Genomic DNA, 10,312 nt, shown 5'->3' on the forward strand with positions numbered 1-10,312 from the left:
GTACTGAGGTAAAAAAATCCTGCAACAATCGGGCTACCTAATTTCTCTGAAAATCAGTTAACATGCTGTGACATGAAGAGGCTGGATCCTGAGAACCTCTGGATTTAGAATGTTGACTTCTTTTATTAGTCTCCCTAAAAATGTTGTCTTCTTTCATTATTGGAAGATTAACCTCCCAGAACATTAAAGTGATGTCACATTAGTTTTACTTGAATTTTCCTAGGCCTTGATGTCATGTTAGATTCTTCCATCACATTTTCTAGTGTTTATCACCAAATTCTCAATTTTCTTTCTCTGACGTTTTACTCAGATCTGCTCTTTTTCCTCCATTCTGATTTGATCCGGGCCCTGCCACTTTGCAGCTGGAGCTCTATAGCAACCTTCTTAGGACCTGAATAATCCAGCCTTCTTATGCTGTTGTTATAAAAAAGGGAAAATGGTTAATGGACTCTTCATAGTAAGATCTCAAAAGTAGACACATAGAAATGAACTAAAATACCCATATTTTGATTTAAATCCAGCAAATCTTTATCAAGTACATTCTATTGTAATCAGTTTTCTATCACAGGGTTGTAAAACAGCTCAAAGATGAAAGGGTGCAGATCACCATAGACTGGGGTACCCCCAAAGGGTACGGTGGACACTACAAGATGCTCAGTTAACCCCCACCCTGATTTCTTTAGTCATTTCAACATCTTTCACGATTTAATCAAAGTCAGAAAAATTGTTTAATAAATCACTCATAAGTTATTCATTTGAAATAAATTCCCATGTTGAAATATTTGTCCTTTTTTGGTTTCTAGTCCTCAGCATTTCTATTGTAACAGTTTTCTTGCTGCAAGGTTTTAGCAAGAAAATGAATTTGCCAGGGTGCCTGCAAAGGTGGCTCAGTCGGTTAAGCGACCGACTTCAGCTCAGGTCCTGATCTCGCGGTTTGTGGCTTCAAGCCGCCCGTTGGCCTCTGTGCTGTCCGCTCAGAGCCTGGAGCCTGCTTCAGATTCTGTGTCTCCCTCTCTCTCTGCCCCTCCCCGGCTCATGCTCTGTCTCTATCTCAAAAATAAATAAATATTTAAAAAGAAAAGAAAATGCATTTGCTTATCTCTTTGCCCTGATATGCAGTGGCACCCTATACCCCAACCACATACTGTCCATGTTTCTTTGCAATCTTCTTTATGTTTGTGTCTTACCTTCCAACTTTATCTCTTGCTTATCCTCAACAATCTTCAATCTTCTAAGGAATGATGGCCCTTAAGGAAAACTCAATCATTCCATGCTGGATGCTGGGTTCTCAGAATTTGCTCCCTCTTCCTCCCATCTATCTAGGTATGATTCAGTCTTCAGGGTAACTGGCTAGTCCTCTCTTTTCCATTTGACTACTAAATGCTCCAGTTTATTCTCGGGTCTTGAATTTTAGTCTGCTACTGAATTGTTTGTTTTCATTGTTTTCTGATCAGTCCATATGTTTTCATTTTATATGTTTAACCATATGTGGGCTACTATCTGACAGAGCCACAACTATGAGTTTGCCAGCACAACCAATTTAAAATGGAATTTGAACACCTCTAAAGGAACATCCCCTCCCCTCCCTTTCCCTGAACTTCCTCCATATCCTACCATTATACATCCAGGCATACATACTGTTGTGCTCTCTTTCTAGACCCAAAGGCACTGGACTTTGGTTCCTTGTTACAGAGGCTGACGAATACAAGCTACTTGCTGTCAGGGGTTTTGTTTTATATTGCACTTATTTCCTTTTCGCAGTCCTTGGCTTAGCTGTGTGAGTATGTGTGTGTTTACATACGGATTGATTCTTTTTATAAGTCAATCAGGAATACGCCTTTGGTAAAGATCTAATAGTGTTAGATTGAAGTGTTTGGATATTTTAAGATTAAGAAATAGCCTGTTCAATTATGGGGGGAAAAAAAAAGAAAAAAGGAATATGCCCTTTGGCTGTGTGAAAAGCCACTGATAATAACATGAATTCACATTTGCATATTCTGGAGCTTGCAAGTATTAGTAAATACATTTCCCATTAAATTCTCGTAATTATCTGGTTGTCTCTATTTTACAGATGGGCACACTGAGTCCTAGGTAAATTAAAGGCCTTGCTAAAACTCGCAACTAATCAGCAACAGGTCTCCTTGTTTTTACATCATGCATGCGAAGAAATTCAAGTAAAGGAAATTCATGCACATGCTTTTGTTTCTAATGGAAAGGAAAATCGCATTTAAAAAGTGCTGCAGGCATTTTAGTTGGGTGTTTTGCTAAGGAGCATTGAGAAAATGAAAGTAGGAAAATCTTTAGTTTTGCAGATGACCTGAAAGCATTTTATCTGTAAACATACTATTTGGTCTGTGAAATGAGCATCACCTCTACCCACATTTATTAATTCTATCCTATTTCCCGATTTCTTTCACCCCTCTTCCACTGTTCTTTTCTCACGAGGTTAAAAAGAACACACGCAGCTATCTACCCAGAGCAGACTCACACACAAACAGGAATTTAATTTTAAAAAGGCCAAGAAATGATAAATAAGAGAAGCAGCTAAATATGTTAGATTTTTCATTAGCTCCACTCTTAGAATTCATTAGATACACTGAGGGATTACTTTTAAGACCATCCTTATTTCTGTAAGATACCAAAGTAGACACAGAGTACTTATTTTTCATAACTGATTTAATCTAAACTTGAAGTAGTTCCTAATGATATTGACATAGATTACATTAAAACTTTGTGCACCCTTTCCAAAGATTAGAAACAAATAAACAAGTTGACTGCTGAATTTATTAGAAATGTAAATGAATTGAGGAAATTGAGGTTCTGAAAAGCATGGAAATACATGAAGCTTTCTGTGGGTATGAGTCGATTCATGCACAAAAGGTTTCTTATTTAGAAATACACTCAGTTTAGTCAGCATCACAGGGAAGAAACTGTTTCACCAAAACTGAATTTTCTTAATAACTGAAACTTTCTATTTAGAGGACCAACACTTTAGTTTTTATTCTGCATAACAGGATTTCCCAAATATGTCATAGTCTTTTATGAATTCTTAACTAGGGAGCACTTTATACATCATTATAAAATGGTTCATGATTATGAAATTGATGAGAATACTCTGTTATAAACACAGCTTCAGAAACTATTAAAATGTGAAGGGTTATTTACTCTCCCACCCACCCTCAAACTGCTAAGATGTTTGAATGTTTCCATTTGCTTTTTTAAAATTCCTTCCCCGCCCCCTAAATTTTTAAGGAAAAAAAATATTATTTATTTATTTATTTTTGGTAACTCTTAACAAAAAAAAATTTTTTTAATGTTTATTTATTTTCGAGAGAGAGATGGAGAGAGAGGGAGAGAGCCTGAGTGAGGGAGGGGCAGAGAGAGAGGGCGACACAGAATCCGAAGCAGACTCCAGGCTCTGAGCTGTCAGCACAGAGCCCGATGTGCGGCTAGAACTCACAAACCGTGAGATCATGACCTGAGCTGAAGTAGGACATGTAACCAACTGAGCCACCCAGGCGCCCCAGAAAAAATTTTAAGCATACAAAAATGTTGAAAGAATTTTGCAGTGAACATCCATACACTCAAAGCCTAGATTTTATTATTGACATTGTACTATACAATGTGCTCACTTTATCACATATCTGTACATCTATGCATCCCTCTCTTCATTCATCCATCCACCTGATTTTTTAAATTCATTTCACAGTAATTGCAACTGTTAGTATGCTTCTCTCTGAATAATTAAGCATGCAATTCATTCATTAGAGTTCAGTATTTGATAATGTTTCTTCTGAGATAAAATTTGTGTAACGATGACATACAAATCTTAGGTGTACAATTGCTGAGTTTCGACAGGTATGTATACCCACACAACCTAAACCTTATCAAAAGTTCATTTTGTATTTTTTTTTGTTTTTTAAAAAAATTGCAGTAAAATACACACAATATAAAATATACCATCTTAACCATTTTTTAAGTGCACAGTTCTGTGGTATTAAATGCATTCATAATATTGTACAGCTATAAGCACCACCCATCTCCAGAACTTTTATATCTTGTAAAACTGAAAATCTGTACCCATTAAACAATAACTCCCCATTCACCCTTCCTCTCATCCCCCGGAGGCCACTGTTCTACTTTCTGTCTCTATGATTTTGACTTTCATTACCTCCTTTAAGTGGAACCACACAGTACTTATCTTTTTGTGACTTATTTACTTTTATTTCACTTAGTGGAATGTCCTAAAGGTTCGTCCATGTTGTGCTTATCTTAGAATGTCCTTCCTTTCTGGAGCACCTGGGTGGCTCAGTGGGTTGTCTGATTTCAGCTCAGGTCATGATCTCAAGGTTTGTGAGTTCCAGCCCTGTGTCAGGCTCTGTGCTGACAGCTCAGAGCCTAGAGAATGCTTCAGATTCTGTGCCTCTCTCTCTCTCTGTTCCTCCCCTGCTCGCACTCTGTCTCTCTCTCAAAACTTAACATTAAGAAAAAAAAGAATGTCCTTCCCTTTTAAGTCTGAATAAATTCTATCATATTCTTTCAAAGCATATTTTGTTTATTCATCTGTCAATGGATATTTGGTTGCTTCTACATTTTAGTTACTATGAATAATGGTGCTGTGAACATGAATATATGAATATCTCTTTGAGACTCTGCTTTCAATTCTTTTGGGTATATATTCAGAAGTGGAATTGCTAGATCATATGGAAATTTTATTCTTAATTTTTTGAGAAATTACCATATTGTTTTCCACTCCTCTGAACCATTTTATATTCCCACCAGTAGAGTACAATAGATTCAGTTATTCCACATCCTCACCTAGACTTGGTATTTTCTGATTTCTTGATAGTAGTATTATAGTATAGTAGTAGTAACTAGTCGTAGTATAGATAGTATTTTTTATTGGTCATTTGTATATCTTCTTTGGAGAATATCTATTTGAGTCTTTTGCTCATTTTTGATCGGGGTTTTGGTTGTTTGAGTTTTAGGAATTCTCTATATATTTTGGATATGAATCTCTTATCAGATATATGGTTTGCAAGTATTTTATCCCATTCTATGGATTGCCTTTTTTCTGTTGATAGTGGCTTTTGATGCACAAAGTTTTAAATTTTTCTGGAAATCCAGTTTATCTATTTTTCTTTTGTTGCCTGTGTCATTGGTGCCATATCCAAGAAATCGATGCCGAAATCCAATGTCATAAGATTTTTCCCTACATTTTCTTTTAAAAATTTTAGGGTCTTGAGTCTTACATTTGGGTCTTTGATGTGTTTTGAGTAAATTTTTGTATATGTGTTAGGTAAGTGTTCAAATTCATTCTTTTGCATATGGATATCCAGTTTTCCCACCATCGTGTATTGAAAAGACTGTCCTTCCCCCGTTGGATGATCTTGACACTCTTGTCAAAAATCACTTGACCATATGTGAAGATCTTTTCTGTACTCTCTTTTCTATTCCATTGATCTATATGTCTGGTTTTATTCTAGTATGACACAATCTTGATTATGGTACCTTTGTGGTAAGTTTGTTCTACTTTGAAATCAGGAAGTGTGTGTCCTTTAAATTGACCTTAAATTTTAAGATTATTTGTGCTTTCCATGGTTTCTTGAGAATCTATATGAATTTTGGATTTCTATACAAATTGTCATTGGGATTTGATAGAAACTGCACTGAATCTGTACATCACTTTGTGTATTACTGAATATTAGCAATATTACATCTTCTAATCCATGGACATAGGATGTGTTTCCATTTATTATGTCTTCTTTAATTTCTTTCAACAATATTTTGTAGTTTTCATTGTGTAAGATTTTCATCTTCTTGGTTAATTCCTAAGTGTTTTGCTCATTATTTGTCTATTCAGATTTTCCATTTCTTCGTGATTTAATCTTGTTGGTTTTGTGTTTCTAGGAATTTGTCTATTTCATGTAGGTTATCCAGTTTGTCAACACACTATTGGTCATAGTACTTTCTTATAATTATTTTCATTGCTGTAGAATCAATAGTAATGTCCCCACTTTCATTTCTGTTTTAGTAATTTGAGTTTTTATTTTTTCTTAGTTAACCTAGCTAGTTTTGTCTATTTTGTTGATCATTTCAAAAAACAACTTTTGGTTTTATTGATTTTTCTCTATTGTTTTTCTATTTTGTATTTTATTTATTTATGCTCTAATCTTTATTATTTCCTTCCTTCTGTTAGTTTTGGGTTTAGTTTGTTCTTTTTCTAGTTCCTAAGTTGTGAAGTTAGTTTGTTGATGTAAGATCTGTCTTGTTTTTTAACATAAGCAGTAAATAAATAGCTATCAATTTCCCTCTTAGTACTGCTTTTGCCGCATTCTATATGTTGTGTTTTTGTTTTAATTTGTTGGTAAGTATGTTCTAATTTCCTTAGGGATTTCTTCTTTGATCAATTGGTTATTTGCATGTGTTACTTAATTTCCAGAAACTTGTGAATATTCTGCTTTTCCTAACTTGATCTAAGTGTAGATCTAAGTGTCTACAGAGATGATACTTTGTATGATATCTATCTTTTATAATATATTGAGTCTTAGTTTGTGGCCTAACATATTGCTTAACCTGAGAAATGTTTCCCATGTGCATTTAAGAAGAATGTGAATGATGTTATCAGGTAGAATGTTCTATGTATGTTTATTAGATAAAGTTGGCTTATTGTGTTAAGTTCTTTACTTCCTTACTTATCTTCAATTTCATTGTTCTATCCATTGTTGGGAATGTGGAATTGAAGTTACCAACTATTATTATAGAATTATCTACTTTTCTGTTCAATTCTAACAGTTGTTGCTTCATATATTTTAATGGTCTATTCTTAGGTGTTTAAATGTTTAAAATATTTTTTCTGTATTGAATCTTTTATTAATATATAATGTCCTTCTTTGTCTCATAATATTTTTTTATTTGAAGTGTATCTTATCTAATATTAATATAACCACCCTTGCTTTCTTTTGGTTACTATTTGCCTGAAATATTTATTTTTATCTTTTCATTTTCAATCTGTTTGTGACCTTGCACCTAAAGTGAGTCTCTTATAGGCAGCATATATTTGGATCATTCTTTTTACCCATTCTACCAATCTTCCTGTTTTCATTGAGGAGTTTAATCCATTTACATTTAAAGTAATTACTGATAAGGAGGGACTTCTGTCCTTTTACTGTTTTATATATGCCTTAGAGCTTTTTTTGTCTCATTGTCTACATTTCTGTCCTGTCTAATGTTTATTTTAGTAAGACATTCAAATTCCTTTCTCATTTCCTTTTGTGTATATCCTTTATGTATTTTCTTTGTGACTGCCCTGGGGATTACATTTAACAATCTAAAGTTATAACTCTTGAATTTGAATTTATAACAGGTTGAGTTAAAAAACCAGGACACCTGGGTGGCTCAGTCGGTTAAGCCACTGACTTTGGCTCAGGTCATGATCTTGCTTGTGGTTTGAGTTGGAGCTCCAGGTTGGGCTCTGTCCTAACAGCTCAGAGCCTGGAGCCTGCTTAAGGTTTTGTGTCACCTCCTCTCTCTACCCCTCCCATACTCATACTCTTTCTCTCTGTCTCTCAATAATAAATAAATGTTAAAAAAATTTTTTTTTATGTTTATTATTTTTGAAAGACAGAGAGAGACAGAGCACAAGCAGGGGTGGGGTGGAGAGAGAAGAGGGACACAGAATCCGAAGCAGGCTCCAGGCTCTGAGCTATCAGCACATAGCCCAATGCAGGGCTGGAACTCACGAGCTGGGAGATCGTGACCTGGGCCGAAGCTGGACGCTCAACCGACTGAGCCACCAAGGCGCCCCTAAATAAACGTTAAAAAAAAAAAAACCTACAAAAATTCTGCTCCTTTACAGCTTTGTCCCCATTCCTTCCAGTTGCTGATGACACAAAATTACATCTTTATATATTGTATGTTCCCAAACATATACTATTAATTCTTTAAAATGCCTTAGTATCTCATGTTAGGTAGAAGCAAAGAATAGAGTTACAAATTGTTACAATAAGACTAGCTTTTATAATTGCCCATGAGTTTACTTTTATTGATATCTTTATTTCTTCATATAGCTTCAAGTTACTGTCTAATGTCCTTTCATTTCAACCTGTAAGATTCCCTTGGGGATTATTTATAGGGAAGGCATAGTGGTAGCAAATCCCTCAGATTTTATCCGATAATACCTTCATTTTTCTCATAATTAGGAAGGACAGTTTTGCCAGATACAGGATTCTTGATTGAGAGCTTTTCTTTTAGCATGTTGAACATATTTGGTCCTTGACTTTTAGCCTCCAAAGTTTCTGATGAGAAATCTGCTGATAATCTTATTGAGGATCCCTTGTACATGATAAGCTGCTTTTCTCCCTGCTTCAAGATTCTCTGTTTTTTGAAAGTTTGATTAAAATGTATCTTGGTGTGGGTCTCTGAGTCCATCTTTGAATTCTTTGATTATCTTAGATGTTTATATTTATGCCTTTCAACAAATGTGGAAAGTTTCAGTCATTTTTCATATATTCTCTCATCACCCTCCTTCACTTCCTCTCATTCTTGTTCTTGTTCTTGTTCTTTCTCTTTCCTTCTTCAAGGAATCCCACGCATATGTTGGTCTTCATTCTTCTTTCTATTATTCTGACTTGCTACATTTCCATTGTCCTATCTTCAAGTTTACTGATTATTCCTTCTGCTTGCTCAAACTGCCTCTGAACCCCTCTTGTTAATTTTTCATTTCAGTTAATGTATTTTTAGGGCTGGAATTAATTTTGGTTTCTTTTTAAACTTTTCTGTCTTTATTGGTTTTCCATTTTTTTCCCACATGAATTGTTTTTTTAAACTTTCTGTACATATTTCTTTAGTTCTTTGAGCATCTTTAAGATATTTGTTTAAAAGTCTTTATCTAGTAGATCTGTCATCAGGTCTTTTTCAGGAAGTTTTTTTTTTTTTTCCTTTGAAAGGGCCATACTTTCCTATTTCTTTGCATAGCTTGTGATTTTTTTTTTTTGTTGCTGAAACTGAGCATGTGAATATAATAATGTGATGCTCACAATCAGATTCTCCCCCTCCCAAGGTTTTTTTATTTTTGTTTTTAAACTGTTTTTGCTCTGGTCCTTGCTGATTTCTTTAGTTTTTAATTGAAGTATAATTAACATACAGTATATTAGTTTCAGGTGTACATCTTGATTCAACAATTCTATACATTACTCAATGCTTACCATGATAAGTGTAGTTACCATCTGTTAGCATATGTCACTACCATATTATTGACTATATTCCCTATGCTACATTTTTCATTACTGTATTTTATAACTGGAAGTTTGTATCCTTTAATCCTCTTGATCTATTTTGTCCATTACCCCATACACCTCACCTCTGGCAATCGCTAGTTTGCTCTCTATATTTAAAAGTCTGTCTTTTCTCTTTTTAAAAAAGATTTTTTTTAACATTTATTTAATTTTGAGACAGAGAGAGACAGAGCATGAATGGGGAAGGGTTAGAGAGAGGGAGACACAGAATCTGAAAGAGACTCCAGGCTCTGAGCTGTCAGCACAGAGCCCAACGCGGGGCTCGAACTCACGTACCGAGATCATGACCTGAGCCAGTCAGCCACTTAACCGACTGAGCCACCCAGGCTCCCCTGTTTTTTCTCTTTTTTCAAAAAGATTTTACATATGTGGAATCATATGGTAATTGCCTTTTGTTGTCTGAATTATTTAACTTATTTAACTTATTATTTAACTTTTTTAAATAAATAAAACAGCATAAAGCCCTCTAAATCCACCATGTTGTTGGTGAAAAATGGCAACATCTCATTCTTTTTTTTACGGCTGACTAATATTCTGTTGTGTATATACATATGCCACGTCTTCTTTATCCATTCATTTATCAAAGGACACTTGGGTTACTTTCATATCTTGGCGATTGTAAATAATGCTGCAGTAAACATAGAGGTGCATGTATCTTTTTCAATTCAGTGTTTTTGTTTTCCTTGGGTAAGTATCCAATAGTTGGAATTACTGGATCATATGCTATTTCTATTTTTGATTTGTTGAGAAACTCCAAACTGTTTTCCACAGTGGTCATACTAATTTACATTCTCACCAACAGTACATGAGGGTTCTCCTCTCCAAATCCTCATCAACACTTGCTATTTCTGGCCCTTTTTTCAACTAGCTATTCTGACTGGTGTGAAGTGACATCACACTGTGGTTTTGATTTTCATTTTCCTGGTGGTAAGTGATGTTCAGCATCTTTTCATGTGTCTGTTGTCCATCTATATGTTTTCTTTGGAAAGATGTCAAGGATTTGCTGTTTTTTTTGA

The sequence above is a fragment of the Panthera uncia genome, chromosome C2, assembly GCF_023721935.1.
Source record: "Panthera uncia isolate 11264 chromosome C2, Puncia_PCG_1.0, whole genome shotgun sequence".
NCBI classification, from domain to species: domain Eukaryota; kingdom Metazoa; phylum Chordata; class Mammalia; order Carnivora; family Felidae; genus Panthera; species Panthera uncia.